Genomic DNA, 22,220 nt, shown 5'->3' on the forward strand with positions numbered 1-22,220 from the left:
AATAGTTGGGATGATCAGTTTTGTTTTGTGGGTTTTTTTACCACATATTTTGAAAAAAAGCTTGATTATATGATATCACTTTCTCCAGTGAGTGAAAAAAAATGATGAAAGGTTGGGAAAGCATGAAACTTTGAGCAACCAAGCTGTTAATACAGCGATTCCATCTTGGTGAGAAACCCTGGTAGCTTTTTCAAATGATTCTCAACATTAAAATGTGTGATTTTTTACATTTAAGTGCAGGTTATTCAAAGTAGAGTATTCCACTGAAAATCATTGTGAGTGGTATCAGTGTTTATAACTTACTCCCTAGTTCAAAAATAGATATAGTTTTCCCATCAACAACTAGTGAACTTTTGTATAGTTCCTGCCCAACCTATTTCTCCTTAAGGTATTCAAAAAAATCATAAACCCAGGAATCTCATTTAATTGTGTTCGCAAAGTTTCATGTTTCTTTCAATACTGAACCTACATCAAGAGATATAGTGCTCGTTACCAACAGTCTCTGTGAATGAAAATGTGTATTGCTCGATACGCAGGTGCAATTAGTTTTATTTGTGTAGCAACATATCCTGTTGCTGTACACATGGTTGAAATTTGTCAGCATTGATCTAAATGGACTTTGCCAGTCTACATCCGGCTTGAACAATATTCGTTATATACAAAAAAATCACATCTTCATCATTGCAGATCTTCCACAATGATTGTAGATCATTGTAGTTCTGATAACCAGAACAATTAATCACCTAGTACTTTTCTCTCATACACATCCCACACATACCTACATATTAGTGACCTAATTCCTACTCTACATATTAGTGACATTTGTTGAACTACAAAGCAAAATACTGGTTAGCACACAAACATAACAGCAATTGCTCTTTAAATTATACATTGTCATATGTGCAAAATATGCTGGTGTCTTTTGTGTAACTCTTTTGACTTTCTTTCCAATATACACACTTACTCTCTCTCCCACTCTCTCTCTTAAACTGACTCTGCTGATAGCCTAATAAACTTCCCAGTAATAGTAGGTTTATACTTGTTTGTGCTATGAGGCATATGACTTTGAATGTTGCATCTGTTGTTTTAGTTCCTCCTCTGTCTCTGGCAAGCAAATTCATCTATTCTATACTGGAAACCAATATTTGTTCCTCATTCTGGAAAAATTCAGTTGGCTTACCAGAGAGGTCACAGTGCTTTTTTGAAAACAATGTAAAAGCTTTTATGATTTTGTGCCATTATTTGATGTACTTTCACCAGGAAATGCACTGAGACTAATTGATCACTGGTTCAATAAAATTGAATTTTTAGATATTCATTATTATGTAGAGTATTTTTGTTTAGTCCTCTTTTATTTATGTGAAGTGATTACACTTCAAGATTCACTTGTCTTGCACAGAGAGGTTCACGTAAGATGATATCCTGGAGTTGGGTATACTATAAATGACTTTCTTGGTTGTAGTGATTTGTTGATTATTTTTGCCACTTTTATGCTCTAATAAACAACTTTTGAGTCATTGATCCATTTTTTTTTCTGACTTTGAGATGTTTTGTAGCATAATAACAACTGCAAACAGAAACAGACAAGTTCTGAACAATATATTAACCAAGATGACTCTGGTACAAGATGGTACAAGATGACTCTAAGTTTGAATGTTGGATAAAACATAGAGACTATTTCAGTTGTTGTACACGTGTGTCCTTTAAACATATGATGATTATTAAAAACAATAGAATCTCTGGCACTTCTCATTTTTAAGCTCTCAGGTCTTCTCTCTCTGAAGGGTTCCCTAAACACCATATTTATTCTCTTCTTCCCACACCTCAAACCCTAACCCTCATCTCTATCACATTATTTTCATATCACATACCTATTTATTTATCACATGTTATTTATCACATGTTTTATTTCCTCAGGCACTATCCTCTGAAATAAATTTATTTATTACTATTTGCTTGTAGATGATCTCCTCCACTAAAAAGGAGTCTCCAAGAGAATAGGAGCATTGATCATTTTGGGGAAAACAAATGAAAAACACCACACTTTTCAGTAGATAAGAAACCCTAGACCTTCTCAACTTCATGGCTGAGGAGAATCATGGCTAAGGAGTTCTGAGCTGAACACTTGAGCCACGATCCTTATACAGACGATTACACAAACACCTGCATGTCTTAATCCCAGACACCTTGGCAATGATAAAGAACAAGTTTTTGCAATACATTGAACATCATGGACCAACTCTGTCTAAAATAATTTCTACTCTAACGATGAGGTCATATGATAGGTTTTATACCATTATCTCTCTTGGGAGTGAATATTTCTCTGGCTTTAACATTTTATGGTTACTGCTACATCCCCACTCTGTATAGCAGTGACTGATGCAGAATAAGAACTCAAGGAAATAGTTGTTGAATAGATGAATATTACATTTGACTACTTGATACTGTGTTGCTTTTTTTCTTTCTTTTGGTAATTATTTATAATTATTTCTTTCTCCCTAAGATCATGAGTCCCATGAAAACAAGATCTTGTGTGTCTTGTTCACTGCTATATCTTCAGGGTCTGGCAATTCGTTGGCGCATAGTATTTATGGAAAAATCGAGTGAGATTTGTGAAATGAAAGTCAACAAGATAGCTTCATTGTCTTTTGCTTGAAATTGCCACACATTTGCGGACATCATTGGTGATCATCAAAGGCCTTCCAGGCCACATTTTGAGAAACGGGTTAAGGTACACCAATGAGAGTAGGTTTCTGAAATATAGGAAAAGGTTAACAGGGCAGAGCTTAAAGAGGTACTCAGATGTGTGCTCAAGGTGAATGCTGGCATGCCCTAAGACGTCAGCAATGGAGAGGAGCAAAATGAGTCAACTGAGAGTCTTCAGGGACGGTGGATGTATATGAAAATTGGCAGGTGGTAGAAGTAAGAGTGGAAGTCGGTTGGATTAACCAGACAGAGAGGAAGTATGATGCTGTGAAGAGAATCTCAATGGGTGTTCAATTTCCAGTCCACTTCAGAAATGAGGTCAGATGTCTAAGCTGTTTGAAACTTACCTTCAAGGGGTGTTATTTGGAGATAAAAATGAAGTGAAGTGAGATTTATGGAAAACAAAACAATGTCCTCAGACAATGCCTGTCATGTTATTAGCTGCTCATAACACCTTTTTAAATATGGGTGAAGATAGGCAGTGAGGAGGGCACTTGTTGGGATGAGCACTGGGTGTTGTTTGTAAGTTATGAATCATGGGAATCTACTCCTGAAGTGAAGGCTACACTGTATACACTGTATGTTAGCTAACTTACAATAAATTGTAAACAAACAAACAAACAAGGGTGAAAGAGTAATGACCTGAAAATGTTGGTGGGAAATTGGGAGTGTTATGATCCTTGGAATATAGGGAAAACAAAAACAGCTTCTACTCAGGGGAAAGAGAAGATCATGAAGAGGTAGTGGAAAAATTATTCTATGAAGAGATAAAGTTTGAAGTCAAATACATTGATTGATAAAGAAATGGTGGTACCATTGGATTCACTGAAATCGATTTTTTAATGGGGTCAACAGAAGGAGGATGGGGAAGGGTAGGGGTTGCAATGGATCAGTCTTGGCAAAGTCTGGATCACAGAATGCAGGAAGCAGCAGGTAAGAGTAGACAGTAGAAATGTGGGCTGCACCAAGATTCCATTAGAGCTTAGGAGCACAGTTACTTTTACTTCCACAGAGTTTTAACTCTGTTACATATGAAGGGCTGAGCGTGGTATTTGTTAATCCAATTTTGGATTTCAGGTCCTGGCCTTCATGGTCTTCCAAAGAGCAGAGCTGAGGGAAATCTGAAGCACTGTTCCCTGGGCTTTTAGAGGGGTCCCAAAGACAGTACGAGTATGATGACAAATCCTTTGCATTTTAGTTCTTTAGGTTAGAACAAAGTGGGAGTTAGTCAATGCTATCTGGTATAACGTAAGCAATATGGAAAAAGTGAAAAATCATGAGTGGGTTGGGTTTGAGTCTCAGCTTCTTCAGTGGTGTAAATTTGGGCAAGTAACTTAGCCTTCCAGGAATTCACTTTTCTCAGTTATAAAATGGGAATGATAACATCTCTCTTCCCAGGTATTGGTGAGTGCTAAATCAGACAACATGAGCATGTTGCCTGTTATATTGGAGATGGCAAATAAAGGTTCCTTCCTTTCCTGTGCATTTACAAGTTGTGTCTCACAGTCTTGAAAAATGGTTCATCTTACTCTTTCAATAGTCAACAAATAGGTACTGCGCACCTGCTATGGGCAGGCTCTGTGGGGGTGCTGGGAATATTATGTGAGAAAGGTAGACATAACTGCTGCCTCACAGTATATAGACCAGTGAATATTCTGATCCAGACCTTTTCTGTTTAAATCATTGGATGGTGGCATAAGTTTAACTCCTATACAACCAAGCCCATAATTTATCAGGGCACTTCTACTTAGTGCTAATTTGCAATATAATCTGACCTTTAACAAAAGGGCTTTTCTTCAGTGGTAATGTGCTTATTTTTAGAGCATTGAGGAGAGTTAGTCAGCCACCTGTCACCTCCTCTTGGTGCCATTACTATTTTACTCTTTATACTAAGCCGTTTATAATCAGAAGAAAATACTCATAAGGATCATTTTCATCAGATAAATACAGTTCTATATAGTTGTATTCCTTAGGAACAATATACTGCCTTCTGACACATGAAACACTGTTGTCAGGATTGTGAACCAGAGGTGTATAGTCAAAAGTATGAGAAACCATATGTATCTGCCTTTACATGTCCTTCTCTTCTTCTTAAGAGAAGGAAATAAAAATTCCCCCCTCCATCCCCCCCATAAACTTCACTCCTGGGTACAATGATAAGGAGAAATGCGCGCAAAGTTCTAGTCACCTCATATTATTTTATTGTGAAGGCAGAAGACAATGTACACATGAAGATGAATTCAATATCTTTGTACATCTAAGCTGAAAACTGTAAGCCAAACATACATTCCCAGGCAAAGTGATCTTTAATCACTGAAGCAGTGCATTACCAGAGGATGTCAGATCTCTCAGAATATACACTCTGTTATGGATCACGTCACAGCTTTACACAAAACACTTATTCAGCATAAACTAGCCTTTCAGAAGCTGCCACTGCCCTTCCCCCTCCATTTCCACTTTTCATGCTCCCTTCCTCCCTTGGGAAGATGCTTGCTTGTTCCATTTGCTCTCGGCACCAGCGTTGCCATGGAAACTAGCCTCCTTTTCTTCCCCCTCCCCAGTTACCAAGTACAGCTTCTGGACTCAGTGCCAAGACCTCCTCTGTACAACCTCAATATTCTTTCAACGTTTAGACAAATCTGGTGGAAAATGTTGTTTACATTTTTTCCGCCGTGCTATAGCGGCACGGTTTGTGCAATCCATTTCCCATGGATCTACCCGTGTTCTAAAAGAGATCCCTTTTCCTACAATAGCTTTAAAAAATATTACATTATTTGGTCTGATTTTTAATAAGGTCTGAAAAAAAACCCCTCAGGATCACAGAATTTCATCCTTGTCGTCAGTTTCATTGAATTCTAAATTTAATATGCGTGCATTATTTTGGTAATTTGGGAGATAATATCTGTTTTGCAAAAATTGTAGCATTAAATCCAAAACAGTTATTTAAGTTAGCTCTCATACCTTAGAGGTCCACTGAAGTACATCTGTGGCCTTTAGGTTATCCCAATCATTATAAGTCGGATGCTTAAATAATATATTGACATTCCTGTTATGTGTACTTATTCCTAGAAGCCTTAGTACATTTTAGGCAGACATGTAAAGTATTGCCTATGGTTCAATTAGTCATTCTTACACTCATTTATTCTGGCACAAAACATTTTGTTGGCGAAATGACTTTTTTGTCCCTGCCCCCCACCTTGAAAAGTGTCAATTTTGCTTACAAATTTCTCAAACATTAAAAAGTAGGCTCAGCAAAGAACTTATTTACTTAACATATTTTATTTTAAATAAATCAGATAAGCCATGCCAGTCATCCCACCGTGCTGACACTACCATTTTTTATTATAAATATTTATATTTAAACATTTAAAAAAAAATACGTGTTCCAACAACTTGGAAAAAATCCCTCTGATAAACAGAAGAGGGAGCAATATTTCCTCCTTTTTCACGCGGGATGGAGTATTGTTTTTAAAATTCTTATTTCACTTTTTTTTCCCCCTAAATGTAAACCTCCTCTGTCATAATCTCTGCTGTGGATTTTCTTTTCCCTTCTTTCTATTTTTTTTTTTTAATGGGGGGAGGGGTGTCTAGTGGTGGCGGGAATAGGACCACCCATTTCGATCCAGGAAACAAAGGCTAAATTCTTTCTGGTTTGCTACTTTCTCTTAGGATATAGTTAAATATTAGAAATCTTTGTCTCTACTGTATATTTTTACTTGCAACAATACTTAAAAAAAAAAATCTACTGCATCACTTTACAAAGAAGCTCCGGCATTGTGTAGCCAACTGGAGTGAATGTGTGCATTCTCCAGGGCCTGCCCTGTGAGAGACTGTCTCCCCGTCGTTCTCACTCTGGTCTGAGTAGGAGCCGTGCACATCTGAATAACAGAGTCTTTTCTGCCTGGTGCAATCCTGGATTGTTACAGTCTAGAGGCCAGCCATGCTGTCACCGGCACAAATTGATTTAACCATCAATTGCTGTGGTCATTAAAGCTGCTAAAAGTCCTCGCCAAACTGATGAATTGCAACTGAATGTGAAATGAGTCTCTAAGTCCGTTTCCCACCATCTCATATCAAAGGCTATTGTATCCCTGCAAAGTAAAGGGTCGGAGGTTCAGGCTGGAGTTCAACAATGGGCTCTGTCGAAGGATAGAGCTCCATTCACTCTGGCACTCCCAATTACAGTGTGCTTTCCATACCTTATTGTATAAAATTTGCATCCAACTAATACATTGAATTATTGGCATACTTTGGGTGTCAAAGGAGTCATTGAATGGTTTGTCCTTAAAATACATGGAATTCTAAGCATCTGGTGGCCACTGGGTCGTGACAATGAAATGATTCCCTGGTTTTTCACTGCTTGCAAAAGGACTAATTTTCTCTCAGCTCAGATTTAACACTTCTGAACACTCTGCACAACTTCGTCCACATTCACAGCCGTGAACTCATTTCTGGATTTTTTTGAAGGGAGCGGTAGGGGAGGAGTGGTACTGTTCTTGCCTAACAATAATGTAATTAAATTTTTAAAATGATTCACTATAATCTCTTTAGGGCCAAAATAACTGGATAAAACTGGAACTACAATTTGATAGTTTTTTTTTTCCACCTGAAGGAAAATGGGGACTAAAATAATAGTGAGGCAGAATTAAAATCACATTTGGGTACAGATTGCAATGCCCAGATAACTTTTGTTCATTCTTTTAGGAAAATATATAGGTTACGATATAGTTTTCCACAGTTAAGCCAGTCAAAGAGCTATGAATCAATTGGACAATGAGCATGTCTCTGTTGTTACTGATGATTACTTTTTTTAGTCAATAATGAAATCTGTGGAGATAAACGATCATAGACAAATTCTTGAAGCTTTGATATTGCAATATTAATAGGGAATATCAGAAGATTTCAAATTCTGTAGCAATATGAATGTGCTCCTGTTGATGATAGAACTCTAATTTTCCTGTCAGATAATCATTTGAATAGTTCTTACATTCTGAGTCATAACTATGTCAACATTTTTATTTACACATTCACTTGAGTTTTTTTTAAGTATATATATATATATATAGAGAGAGAGAGAGAGAGAGGATTTTTAAGTATATATACATATATACATATATGTATATACATATATACATATATACATGTATATGTATATATACATATATACACACATATATGTATATACATATATACATGTATATGTATATATACATATATACACACATATATGTATATATACATATATGTACATACATATATACATACATATATGTATGTATATATGTATATATACATATATGTATGTATATATATATATATTGAATTTAATATTTAAGGTCCTTATTTTTAATTCCAGAGCCTTCAGTGGTCTGTTCTTTCTCCTTCTCTCTTCCCAAAGTTCACAGTAGTGTGACTTCAGCAGCTAATGTTTGCCAAGATGTGCAGAGGAAACTCTGCAGGGAAAACATGGCTTGGGGATCAAAGAGAGCTCCATTTTTGCTCTCACAACCCCACACGTTCTGCTTATTTTCCTTCCCTAGCTCATCTTGCCATGAAGTGCTATCATTAGGGCTGAGAAGAACAGATGTGGGAAACAAAATAAATCTGACTTGATATTGGAATGGGGTTGCATGAATGCATAGTATAGAAGGAAATAAGCAAAGCCAGTAAGACTACAGTGCATAGAGAAGAGAGAGAGAGAGAGAAGGGAAATTTTGCTTAGAGACTCAGTGCATAGGTCAGGGGTTCAGGCCATTCAGATGTATTAATAATGAGCTGGCAGACAGATCCAGGTTTGTGTTTCCCTAGACTCTATTTACCATAGACTTTGAGTCTCCAGTAACTTTGTGTAGAAATCCATCAGGAAGAACTGTTACATTTTGCCCAAGGTTCCAAATGACCCTTGAAAAGGTCGTTGGATTCTTGTCTTTAAAAGATCTATTGTTCAAAAAAAAGGGGGGGAGGGGGAGGGTGAAGTACAAACTCCCTTGGCCAAAAGGAAAAAAATCAGCCTCCAAGTTGCTTAAGCATTGTAAACCGAATGGAATGTCTATGTTTTATGACCCAAGGAATTATAGTACATTTTAGATGAAATTTAATGTGCAAATCAATTCTTTTTATAACCTTAAACTGAACAGCATTAGAAATATCATGCTTACTTGGGAGATAAAAGCAAGAGAATACAATCTCTCAAAATCTCTCAAAGATAATTTACTTCTGGTTATTTTTAACATTAATGTGCTGTTAAAATGTCTACATTTATTATGATTATTAATTTATACCTTGGTTTACTTAAAAGTTTCTAAGCCAGATTGATATGTAAATAGCTTTAGGCTGCCTAGTACCTATGAAAGCATACACTAAAATATATATGCTTATTGAAAATCCTAGCATAGCATAGCACAAGAGCTTTGGAAAGCCTAAAATCAACCTAGAAATTAATTTAAATTTAATTATTATTTTACTGGCACCTACATTTTAAAACAATTTAAGAAGACTTCAACGAGAATTTTATCATTATTTCCTTCCACTAGACTCAGGATAGCAGCAAGCCTGTCTACTAGGTGCATATAATACGCTCTGGATAAATATGTGTTTGATGAACAAACACAGCCTAACAATACTGTTATAAGTAGAACAGAGATTTATGCCCATTTACAGCTGAAGAAATTGAGAGTCAAACTTCGTTATTTCCACATGTCACATGGCTGAGACAACACAGATTAGAGCTTTGGGTCTTCTGTGTAATAGATTCATTCTTTAGTACACTGTTTAGTGTCTCTAGAATAATTTGAGGTTGAAAACATGATAGAGATTATCTTGAATCCCTTTTTAAAAGAACGAACACTGTTCATGGCAGATATATGTTCATTCTCAAATTAGAAAACATTGTGTCTCCCTTTATGCGTGGACACATTTTATCACAGAACCAGAACTCATAATAGTATTTTGTGTTACTTTCTTTAAAATGCTAATTTCATATTCATATACATTTTCTAAAAATTCTATTTAAAGATTATTTCTTTGTGTCCTATAGCCTAAGAATTTTAATTTTAAAAGTTCATTCACTTGCAAATGCTCTACTTACCACTTCTTTTTGATAGCATACTTGTATAAACAATTATAATGAACAATTTACTTTTGATGCCTGATTTTTCTGAAGAAGAGGGAAGGGAAGGGATGAATTGTAACACTTTGTTTAAATAGTGTTTCTTTCCAACATTTCCTGGGCATCATATGTGCCAAAGCCATCTTTTAAAATTAATCATGCATTTAGTGGGTACTCTCAGTTTGAAGGCTCATGGCTCTACATCTGTGAATTTTTCTTTTGTCATTTTGTTTAATTTCTTCTCTCTTTTTTTCTTTGTTTTCTCTCTTTGGAAAACGTAATGATTGGATGTGGGGCATTCTTCATGGATTCTCTAAGACTCTTATCTTCTCTCTCAATTTTTGTTCTTATGTAGGTATATATTATGCATTCTTGCCCAGGGATAAATTCTTGAGTGACCCCACTTTTAGTATGGAGAGGGATTATCTTATTCCAAAACTTCCAATTAACTCCAGTTTTTAGCCCCACTTCTCAGTCCATACTCTATACTAGCTAATTCTGTATCTGTAAAATAGCTAGATTTCTGCTGGAAAGACCTTCTTTCACAGGTTTAGCCACTCAATGTATTTTAAGTATTTATTTATTTATTTATTTATTTATTTATTTATTTATTTATTTTGAGAGAGAGAGAGAGAGAGAGAGAGAGCGAGCGAGCAGGGAAGGGGCAGAGAGAGAAGAGAAGCAGGAGAGAATCCTAAGCAGGATCTGCACAATCAGCACAGAGCCTGAAATGGGGTTTGAACTTATGAACTGTGAGATCATGACTTGAGCCAAAATCAAGAGTTAGATGCTTAACCGACAGAGCCACCCGGGTGCCTGTGTATACATCAAATGAATTACATGCTATGTGAACTCTATCTTAAGAAAGCAGTTATATAAAAATATAGGTTCAATGTTTGGTCTTGAAAAAAAAAGAATCTGCTGACATTCATGTCAACCTTTCTTAGTAATTCAGAATTGAAACTATTAAGTTTCTTCATTTATTTTGAGACAGAGCGAGAGAGAAATCAGGAGGGGCAGAGTGAGAGGGAGAAAGAGGGAATCCCAAGCAGGATCCACAATGTCAGTGCAGAGCCTGATGCGTGGTTTGAACTTACGAACTGTGAGATCATGACCTGAGCCAAAACCAAGAGTCAGAGCTTAACTGACGGAGCCACCAGGCACCCCCAGAATTGAAACTATTAACATCAGATATTGTACTTTGTCTTAGTATTGGGGTATCCATTCGGCTAGTTTGTCCCCATGCTTAATGGATTAAAGAATTTTTCCATTTTCTTCTTTACTAAAATTTTTAGACACATATTTTCCCCCCTGCCAGTTTGCCTTTTCTTACAGCCACTTTACTTTTGTTCTGTTAGAGGCTGGGTACAATTGTAGGAATTGTACATAAATAAGAGTTCATTGGTTCTATGTTGGATAGTGTTAATTATCCCTCAAGTAAAATATGTTGCTTTTTTTTTAAAAAAAAATAATGGAGTTGGATGCCAAGATCTATTCTGTGTACATCAGTCCTTATTCGTGGCTGAGTAAGGATTCTATCGAGTGATTCTGAGATGAGTATTGGGATTGAATGCACCACATGGAACCTCCTCAGAACTTTCTAGCAAAGAACCCTTGGTGGCAGAAGACAAGGAAGATGAATCTACCAAGGCTGGGCCTGGAGAGGTAAGAGAGGCACTCAGTACTCTAGAGACAGAACATTTCTTTCAACCTCATGCTTGTATTAAAAATGAACAGAGCTGTTGCAATTTAATCATTCACTCAGTAAATATTTATTTCCAGGCATTGTTCAAGACCTCAGGGTAAAAAAAGTATACAAAACTGCCCAGATCTCACTCTTTGTGAAACTTTATTCTACTGGGGAAAGGCATATAGTAAGCAAATAGGTAAAAATACACGGTGTATTGGATGATGAATAAATGGAGACAAAGTGCATAGAAAGGAGGCAGTTTAATGAGAAAGAGTGTTACAATTAACATACAGGGATCAAAGCAGACTTTCTGAGAAGATGGCATTTAAAAACCTGAAGGAAGTTAGGAACCAAGAGACATTATTGTCGGGGCAAGAGTGCTCCAGAGAGTGGAAACAGTCAGTGCAAAGACCACTGGGCAGGAATGTGGCTGGTGTGGTCAGGGAATAACAAGAAGGTAAGTGTGGTTAGAGCAGCAAGCAAAAGGGAAAATAACAGTGGCAGAGCTGAGAGAAGGATTGGGGTTTGGATTGAACAGGCCTTGTAGGAAACTTATTTTTTCTCCAAGTAAGCTCTTCAAGGGTTTACTGTATTTTGGATAGGCTTTGAAAACATCACTCTGGCAACTATAAAGAAAAACCAAACAGTAGCAGGCAATGAAGAAATCATGTCAAACAGTTGGGTGGCTAGTGCATTACTGGTGAGATGATGGCGGCTTGGACTAGAGTAGGGTTTGGGGGTTGTCAGCAAGTACTTATTGTCTGAATGCATATTGAGAGTTGAATTGACAGGGTTCACTGATGGATTCAGATGTGTGGTAGGAGAGGAAAGAAAGAAGTTAAGAATTACACAAACTTTATGGTTTGAACAACTGTAATAATGGGGATGCCATTTACTGTGATGAGGGGCACTAAAGGAAGAGCAGATTTATTGGGAAGGGGTAGTGAGAGGCTGAGATTCGGGTGGCTTGAGTTGAAGCATCTGTTAGACATCCAAGTGGAGATGCCGAGAAGCCATCTGTATTCATCGAGGGAGTGAGACCTGCTGGAGAAAACAGATGTTCCAAGAACTGAGCTCAGTGGCACTTTACCTCCTTCATAACCAGAGGACTTCAGAGAATTTAGACGTGGATACTTAGGTAGATGTAGGTGGGAGCTTATGAAATCTTCTTACCAAGTATTTCTGTTTCTTAGTGAAGTAAGAAGCATGGATATCATCTGAGAGTGATAACGGTAGAAATGGAGGCTTCAGGAGAGAAGAGATGTAGGAAAGAGCCGTCTAGAACAGTGAGATGGTATTGGGACCAGAGTGGCACAGACAAGAGACTCGTTGGGTCAGAATTCAAGGTCATAAATTTAACCTGAAGCCATTCAGTGTGGTTGTATCGCTTACTCCAGTGATGCTCAGCTGTGTGAAACTACAAAGTGAGTAGAGAGTCGGATTCAACAGCAATGGGCTTTTGTCAGGTAAGGATGCTGAAGGAAGGAAGGGACAAGGCAGCTGGGATCATTCAAGGAAGTGATTATTATGAAGAACTGTGGAATTTAAGCCGAGTAAAGAAGAATTAGATGTCAAGGTAGTTACAGAAAGTGAAAAGATAGGTCAATAAATGGGTTTTAGGTTTCAGTAAGTTGGAGAATTGTTGAAATACTCTGGGTATACAGGAGGTGTGTTGCTTGTAATTGAATTTTGGAGGGGTTGCAGCTATTGATAACAAAATGATCCAAGAGGGAATGATAGAAGTTCATGGCTTAGTGGGGTAAAGAACAAGATCTTTGGAGGGAAAATGGTCAAGATGCTGAGATGACAGGATAGGAGAGACGTTACACAGGAACATTTTGAAATCTCCGTGAGTCATGACAATAATTAAATAAGAGAGAAAAAGTGAGCCAGGAGCTAATATCCTCAAGGCATGAGCCAGAGTAACTTGTAGCTCTGGGCATGACTATAACAAGAATGAATGAGTGCTATAGTCTGGCAATGTGGGATTCAAAACTGGGATTTTTAGAAAGGAGAGAATGGAGATGTGGAAGCTGCAATGAAATACTAGGTTTGTGGAAGTGGACATCACCTTCTAAGAAATTACGAGGGAAGCAATGTTGTGATTCCAGTTGGAGCTAGAAAAAATGTGAAGGGAATGTTTAAGATGTAGGGAATATGGTGGATAACTGACCAGGAGTGTCAGAGGGGACGGTGGTTGAGTTTCAGGAGTTGGAGTTGGAGAAGGGATTGGGAGATAGAGTCATATATGGGCATTAGAGTCTTAGGACTGACCAATGGCCTGGGAGTACTGGTCTTCCCTCTAGGCTTTGATCATAAGATTAGTTCTGAAAGTGCCTAGGTAGACGGTGGTGAGACTAGGTGTGCCAGGGAGGCAGGCCAGGGATGGGTCTTATTGGAAGCATGCAGAATTTGAAGTCCTTTTCTTCCTTCCATCAATGGTGGTGAAAAGGCACAGGAAACAGCATTTTCATGGAACACACTTTGGTTGGAAGCTCTGTCTTTAGTCCTTCTCTGGGAAGGAGGAGATTAAAACAGTGGTCTATGGCAAATGGAACACTGAGGCTTCCTTTTACTCATGGTCAAGCTAGAATGCTAAAAAACGATTTCATATATATGTTTCATGTATATATGTATATATTTCACATTTCATTGTATACATACATATATATAAAGAGAAAGATTGTAAAAAGATAATTATATGAAAATCAATCATAGGAAGATATGCTGTATTTGTTTCTATGGCACTGAGTGCCCCTGGGGCTATAAATACTCTTCGAACAGCACTACCCAATGATGCCAATATGGTTTAGGATCACGTTATTGTGTACAATTTTATTCAGTGTGTACAAAAACACCATGGGGGAGGTAATGATATTCCAGGTGCACAGTTCCTTTCCTGCTGTACTGACATCCAAGAAAGCACTCATCATGGAAAATTTTTTTCCTGACTCATTTGGTAGCAAAATCTGACCTGGCCTGAACTGAATTAGTAGTAAGCTGTTTGTTATCTTTATTTGATTTATTGAAATAACCCTGCATTTCTCTTCTGAAATATTAGAGTGATTATGGGGAACCGCTTGAGACCCCGGCTAATGTAATGGTACGTCCTATATGGTATGTGTGCCCTATTAACTTTTTAAAATCTGGGCAAGTCGCAGCTTCAGAATACATTAGACCCTGAGAGTTTTCAATACAGGATTACAACCGGTACTCAAATTCTCTAGGAATGAAAACTGATGTTTAAGGACTTAAGTAACCTGCCCAAGGCTGAGTGGTAGGTGACAGAGCCAGGCCTGGCTCTGTGTGAATCCAGGGAACGCTGGGATCAACAGTGGAATCTGCCTTGGTCAGTTGTCCTCACTGGATATACGCTGAAGTGGAATATAGCCACTTAACATCCATTTTGTACAACCAGGGGCCTCCATGCAGAGGAAAGAGAAGTCCTCGTGTAATCATATCTTGGGTGTACTTGAATTTGGATGGGCATGAATCGAGGGGTATGTGTCTCTCTGTCATAACTAGGAAGATGAGTTAGTATCAGAAGGAAAGAAACCAGTTTTTAAAATGCAAAGCAAGCAGCTCAGAAGCAGAATGTCTCCAGTCCGAGAGGTTGCCTTGTCTAGCCAGCACCTGCCTTCCCCCAAATTACCCAGCTAAATGGCTGTATGTGCAAAATGTGTGAGTTCTTAATCAAAATGAATTTATTTTCCAAAATCCACTGTTTTTTTTTTACAGCACAGCCACTGCTAATAGTAGTTAGCACTGACTGAATGTCCACAATCTTCTAAGCACTATGGTGAATATTTTATATGCATTATCTCGTTTGATGCTTAAAACACCTGTACGAAATAGGCAATATTTATTATCCTCCCTTTATGGATGAGGAAATCAAAGATTAGAGAGCTTGGAAAAGTGGTCAATGTCAATAGCTAGAGAATGGAAAAGACAGGCTTCAAACTTGTGCTGCCAGATTCAAGAGCAGTCTGTTTATAACTGTTAAGCATACTGCTTATATTTATAACCACTGAGCATCTGGTCAAGAAAACTTGGAAACTTGAATAAACTAATAACCAGTGAATCAATGGAGTTGATAATCAAGAATCTTACCCCCAGTGATCTCACTCTCCCCCAGCAAATCTCCAGGCTTCCATTGTTTTATATATTTCTTTTGCCAAGCCAGCAAAGGAAAAAATAATAATTCCTATCACAACAAATTGCTTCAAGAAATTTTACAAATGGATACAGTGCCTCATTTTATAGGACCAAAAGGACTTGAAACTAGAATCAGAGATAGTACAAGATAAGAAATGTTTAGACCATTCTCACTTTTGAACAGATAAAAATATGCTATATAAAACTCTAATTGTATAATGATATCTAATATAATATTATCCTAATATAATTTTCTAAATATGCAAATCTAAAACTTTTTTTTAAATGAGAGACCAAACTGTTTCTATTCAACAGTATACTGAAAATTTTAGCTATGGCAATAGGATATTTTTAAAAAGTAAAAAACAACAACAAAACAACAAAAATCCACACAAACAGTGTATTGCTACACAAGTGGCAATAGAAAAAGCAACAACAACAAAAATCCACACAAACAGTGTATTGCTACACAAGTGGCAATAGAAAAAGCTACTCTTTTTTTGCAAGCCCACTGTGGGTAGTACTCTTTATACACATCTCTTTTCTTTCTTATAATAATACTAGAAGGCTACTATTATTATTTTCAAGTTACAGCTGCGAGAACTAAGATTCAGATAGTTACTGTATTTGCCTGTCTTTGCGGCTACTTGTTCTTTTCTGTCACCAAGCCAAGTCCTTAAATCCTGAGAAGGAAGAGGGTTCTGTGTATGGTTGACCATTCTGCTCCACCCTGGAGAGTGTTTTTAGCTAGTGCAGTGTAATTTTTATGATAGGGCCAGAGTCAGAAGCAGTGAATGCAGGGACTACTGACCTTTTTAACCTATAGTCCTGACAGTCTACTGGGTTTTCTTACCTACTTATCCCTTTCTTTCTTTTTCTTCCTCTCCTCCTCTTGGGGGATTTTTTTGGTTTTGTTTTTTGGTAAAAGAGAGAAAGAGACACTGACTCTGTTAATTTAAGTCGTTCTGCTACTGAAAGGAGAGAGAGAGGGCGCACTAGCAGGGGAGGGGCAGAGAAAGAAGGAGATCGAGAATCTCAAGCAGGTTATGCACTGTCAGCGCAGAGCCTGACATGGGGTTCAAACCCATGAACTGTGAGATCACGGCCTGAGTAGAAGTCAAGAGCCGGTCGCTTAACCGACTGAGCCACCCCAGCTCCCCAGGACGTGTGTTTTTTCTTGCAGGTGTTTATCTCTAAAGAAACTGAAGGATGTAAAGTCACCTTCTGTGGAATGGAAGACCGGTGGGTCTGCTTCTCTACTCTCTCCAGGGAGCCTGAAAGGGGCATAGGATATGCTGGAGGAGATGGAGAAGGGAAAAGACTGGGGTGATCAGGGAGAGAAGGGACTTTTGAATGTCCGTCTGAATGAGGTCGCCCAAGTTGAGTGGTTACTCAACAGGCAACATAAAGAAATGTTTAACACAACCCCTGGGCCTCAAGGGTAGTAAGAAAGTCAAATGGCAAGACTTCTTTTTGAGTCGTGGCCTGTTGTTACCCATCCTTCCTGATATTAAGGACAGAATTAAAGGTTATACACTAAAGTGAGGATCGCCCTTTAGTCTGTCTCTAAACACCATGAGCAGAGGTTCAATAAGAACTTGAGTAAATACAGAAGAAGGTTCTATATTCTTTCCTTTGGAAATATTTGAACATAAATGGGAGAAATAATGAATGTTGCGGGGTGACCAAAAGTGGGCGGACCAAGATGAATTGTTTGTTAGCCTGCAAAGGGTGTAGGTTAGTTACCATAGAAGTAGGCTGAGTTTAATTTGTGAACGCTCAAGTGAAAATTGGATACTAAGAAATTTAGCAAATATAATGTCGGATGGTATTTCAAGAGCCTAGTGCCTTAAACATTATCTCTAGTTTTTAATGCAGAGATGCTTTATTTTATGCTATGATTCATTAGTTTTATTTATTACTGTTTTTAAATTTAAATTCTAGTTAGTTAACATATAGTGTAGTATTGGCTTCAGGAGTAGAATTTAGTGATTCATCACTTACATATAACACCCAGTGCTCATCCCAACAAGTGTCCTCCTTAATGCCCATCACTCATTTAGCCCATCCTCCCACCTACCTCCCCTCCAGCAACCCCTAGTTTGTTCTCTATATTTAAGCATCTCTTATGGTTTGCCTCTTTCTCTGTTTTTATTTTATTTTTCCTTCCTCTCCCCTATGTCCATCTGTTTTGTTTCTTAAACTCAACATATGAGTGAAATCACATGATATTTGTCTTTATTTGACTTATTTCACTTAGCATAATACCCTCTAGTTCCATCCATGTTGTTTTAAATGGCAAGATTTCATTGTTTTTGATTGCTAAGTAATATTCCATTGAAAGATATATACCACAACTTCTTCATCCATTCATTAGTAGATGAACATTTGGGGTCTTTCCATAATTTGGCTAATGTTGATAGTGCTGCTATAAACATTGGGGTGCATGTACCCCTTTGAATCAGTATTTTTAAAAAAATTTTTAATGTTTGTTTATTTTTGAGAGAGACAGAGACAGAGTGTGAGTGGGGGAGACGCAGAGAGAGAGAGAGAGAGAGAGAGAGGGAGACACACAGAATCTGAAGCAGGCTCCAGGCTCTGACTTGTCAGCACAGAGCCCGACACAAGGCTCAAACTCACGAACCGTGAGATCATGACCTGAGCCAAAGTCAGATGCATAACTGACTGAGCCACCCAGGCGCCCCAGCTCCTTTGAATCGGTATTTTTGTATCCTTTGGATAAATACCTGGCAGTGCAATTGTGGGCTCGTAGGGTAGTTTTATTTTTAACTTCTGGAGGAACTTTCATACTGTGTCCCAGAGTGGCTGTACCAGTTTGCATTCCTACCAGCGGTGCAAAAGAGTTCCCCTTTCTCCACATCCTCACCAACATCTGTTGTTTCCTGAGTTGTTAATTCTAGCCATTCTGACAGGTGTGAAGTGGTAGCTCATTGTGGCTTTGATTTGTAAACATTAGTTCTGAAAAAATAATCTTGAAGCCCCTCAAGAGTAACAAAAACTTTCTCATGCTAAGAAATTTTGACTGTACCTGGAGTTAGATCAGATTTCATAAGTTAAGGGTATAACCTCTACAAATATTTCTTCATTTCAGATGCCAGCTGCAGGCTTTGGGGTTCCCAGGCCATTTGTACTTCTGACCAGTTAGCTATAAATTTGGAGCTTTTCACTACCCTTCTGGCTGGATAATTTGCTAGACTGACTCGCAGAACTCAGAAAAGCACTGTATGTACTTTATTTTATTAAAAAGAATTCAAGTCAGGACTAACCAAAAGAAGAAATGCAGACCTCACCCTGGGAGGGTTCTAAATGCTAAGCTTTCATGTCCTCGAGATGCATCACCTTCCTGGAAGATGGATACAGGTCACCATCTTGGAAGCTCACTGGAGCTTTTGGTGTCTGGAGATTTATCGGGGTTCCAATACAGATATGATTGGCTATGTGGCTGAAGTCAGGTTCCAACACCCCTCTCATCCCCAGAGATTGGGCTACATCAAAGTTCCAACTTTCTGATCATGTAGTTGGTCCTTCCAGCATAGCCAGCCCCTTATCTTAAAACTAGGGACCCACCATGAATCACCTCATTAGCATAAGCCCTTGAGTTCCCAGGGGGGCACCGTGAATAACAAACATATCCTTGTCACTCAAAAAGTCCCAAAGGTTTAATGGGTCCCTCGGAAGAATCCGGAGCAAAGCCAGCCAAAATTTTTATACAATACTCAGGTTACATTAGAGAACAAAATACCAGTAAACACACTATTTTCTGGAGTGTTTCAGAAAACGACTCTCTTTTTTCCTAGTCCCTGTCCCTACTCACTTCTCACTTAACTTCTCAATTAGAGAGGAACACATTCAGCTACTCCTACTTTCTGGCACAGGCTCAGGATCTCACCCTCCCTTCAAGGGCTGATGGGTATTGATGCTCCTTCTCCCTCTAGGTCCACACTGTTAGCTGAATCAGGCAGCCCCTGTACTGAGGACAGGGACAGAACCAATGGCAGCTCATCAACTTTTCATTCCACACAAGTGGATTTTCTGTCTTACCCATGTTCCCCTTCCTCATGCAGTCCTCCAGTGAACTCTAGCCATCTGCCCATTCTCTATCAGAAACTGATCTGTCTCCTAATTTTTAAGGAGCTGCACTCTGCCAATGATCAATGAGACTCTTGACCCCCACCTCATGTTTCATTTAAGGCCCTTTTCTCTTCTTGGTCCTCTTATTCTAAGGGAAGTAGTTTAGATAAAGCTCTTTATGGAAGTTGGGAGTTTTTCATAAGAAAGTTGTACTATGGGGTCTCTAGACTGACACTGGAATGTTAAGCGTGGCTGGAACGTTTGGGGTTCTGTCTTCTTAAAGAAGTTGACAAAACTGAGTGTATTGTAACCACCTCAGTTCTAAAGATGGCAAAACAAGTCCTGCATTTATTAGCTTCATTGTGACTTTTATGGATGAGAAAAAGGAATTGAGAATATCTATACACACAAAGAATCTTTGGGAAACCTAAGCTGAGGGAAGGTTGAACATCAGTTAAGTTTTTTTTCTAAAAGGGAGCACATTATAAGAGATATTCTAGTATTTTTCCTAAGAAACTCTGGTAATATCTCTCAAAAATTACTGTGAAATGTTTTAGGACTCTTAATTCAATCATCATTAAAACCCGGGAGGTGAGTGCATTGAGGGTTTTCATTGTGATATATTCTGATTCCTTCTTGGTCCATATTACAGGGTATTGCCCAGTAGTCTTTACTTTTCTATAGGAGAAGATACAAAATCAACATTTCGATAATCCTGCTAAGCTATAATAGGATCTAGTTTTTATCGTTTGGGGTAGAGCATCTTAACCTGCTGAATTCCCAAGAGCAGTGATTGTCCTTCCCTGAAATGTCTTTCCCTTACACTACACAGGACTGTCTGTAGGGGTCCTGAGACCATCTGACTCCAGAGTGGAAGACATATTTGGGGGTACACTTTGCCTTTGCAACGTTGTGCTGCTTTGTCTTGCCAGGCACATTAACAGGAGTGTTAATGTCAATGTTTTTAATCTAGCAGTTAAAGGTTTAAATGAAAGAAAAGAAATGAAATATGGAACAAAGAAATACAATATCCAACTAGAAGAAATACAGCAAAATATTTATTTTACTAGCAGCAACCCCAGAAGTCTGACTTACTGTGGGCATTTTAGAGTTTAGAAACAGTTACTCAATGTTACAGATTTACCTAGAACTCCTAGGAAGCAAACCATTAAATTAAGGGATTGAAAGCCGGGAACCTCTAGAGACCCCATGGTTGAAGGGTCACAGGCACAGAAAACTGAAGCTCTTTCCTCTACTTGCTCCTTATGTTGAGGCAAACATGTTATATCTGAAGGAAAGAGACTGAGTGCAGCTAATAAAAAGCCGAGGCAGCTGACCCATCAGCCAAGTCAGCCTTCTGGAAAATAACAGTCCACACATTAGGTAAAGAACATGTCTTTTCATTTGAAAGGCAGCTTGAGACTAACCAAGGATGATTTTAATTCAAGGATAGAAAAGCATTACAGACTCATTGTTGTATGATACAGAGTTGTTGCCCAGAATAGTGGTTATCCTTTGTTACCACACAAAAAACACAAAAATATCAACTGTCAATAAAGAGAGTGGAATTTAGGTGAGATGGGAGATCAACAGCATGTAATTGATTTCATAATTACTAGGTTTGTTTAAAAAACTTTATATATGTTTCTGCTTAAAAGCCTTAAACTGTATTTTAAAAAGAAAATAGAATTAAAACCTTTTTTGGAATGAAAATTAATACCTGTTCTTTTTAAAAAATTCAGAAAGTATAAAAAAGTGTAAAGAAAACAAAAATCCCCTTTAATCACCTCCAGGGATAAATGCTATTAACAAAATATTTGTATAACAATATGTGTGAGTTTAAATAAGAACAGAGGCGTATTTTATATGGTTCTTTAAAGCTTATTTTACTTGATATGTCCTAGCTTTCCTGTAGATTAACAAATATAGCTATGCATCATTATTTTAATGGTTTCTTTTATTTCATCACATGTCTCTACCATATGCTTTTCAAGAAATGCTCCTCTTAAAATGACCAATCTCTGTAATTCTAACCATCCTGTTCTTGGCTTCCACCCATTATGCACAATCACGTGGCTGGGATACAAGTCTACTGGTTCCCGGGCCAATACAGATATTTATCAGAACCCTTTCTTTTATCAGAAAACTGGCTTAAAGATGATTTCTCTCCACTGTTGAAATATAGGAAGACGATGGCTGCTTAGGCAGACATTGTTTCAAACAACACCCTCTAAATGAGAAACCTTAAGACAAGGTACCAAGGAGTAAAAACTAAATTATATTCAAAGGGAATAAAACATTGAAGTTATATATATTTCTGAAAGGATGCATGAATAGAAAAATAAATATTCTGGGAAAGTTTATAAAAGCACTCAAGCATGGGGAAAACAACAGTTAAAGTAAGCAATGACTTCTTATAATTGAAGATTGATTAAAAAGAAAAAAAAAACCCAGCTACTTGAGTTTCCC

The sequence above is a fragment of the Prionailurus viverrinus genome, chromosome B2 (genome assembly GCF_022837055.1).
Source record: "Prionailurus viverrinus isolate Anna chromosome B2, UM_Priviv_1.0, whole genome shotgun sequence".
Lineage (NCBI taxonomy): Eukaryota > Metazoa > Chordata > Mammalia > Carnivora > Felidae > Prionailurus > Prionailurus viverrinus.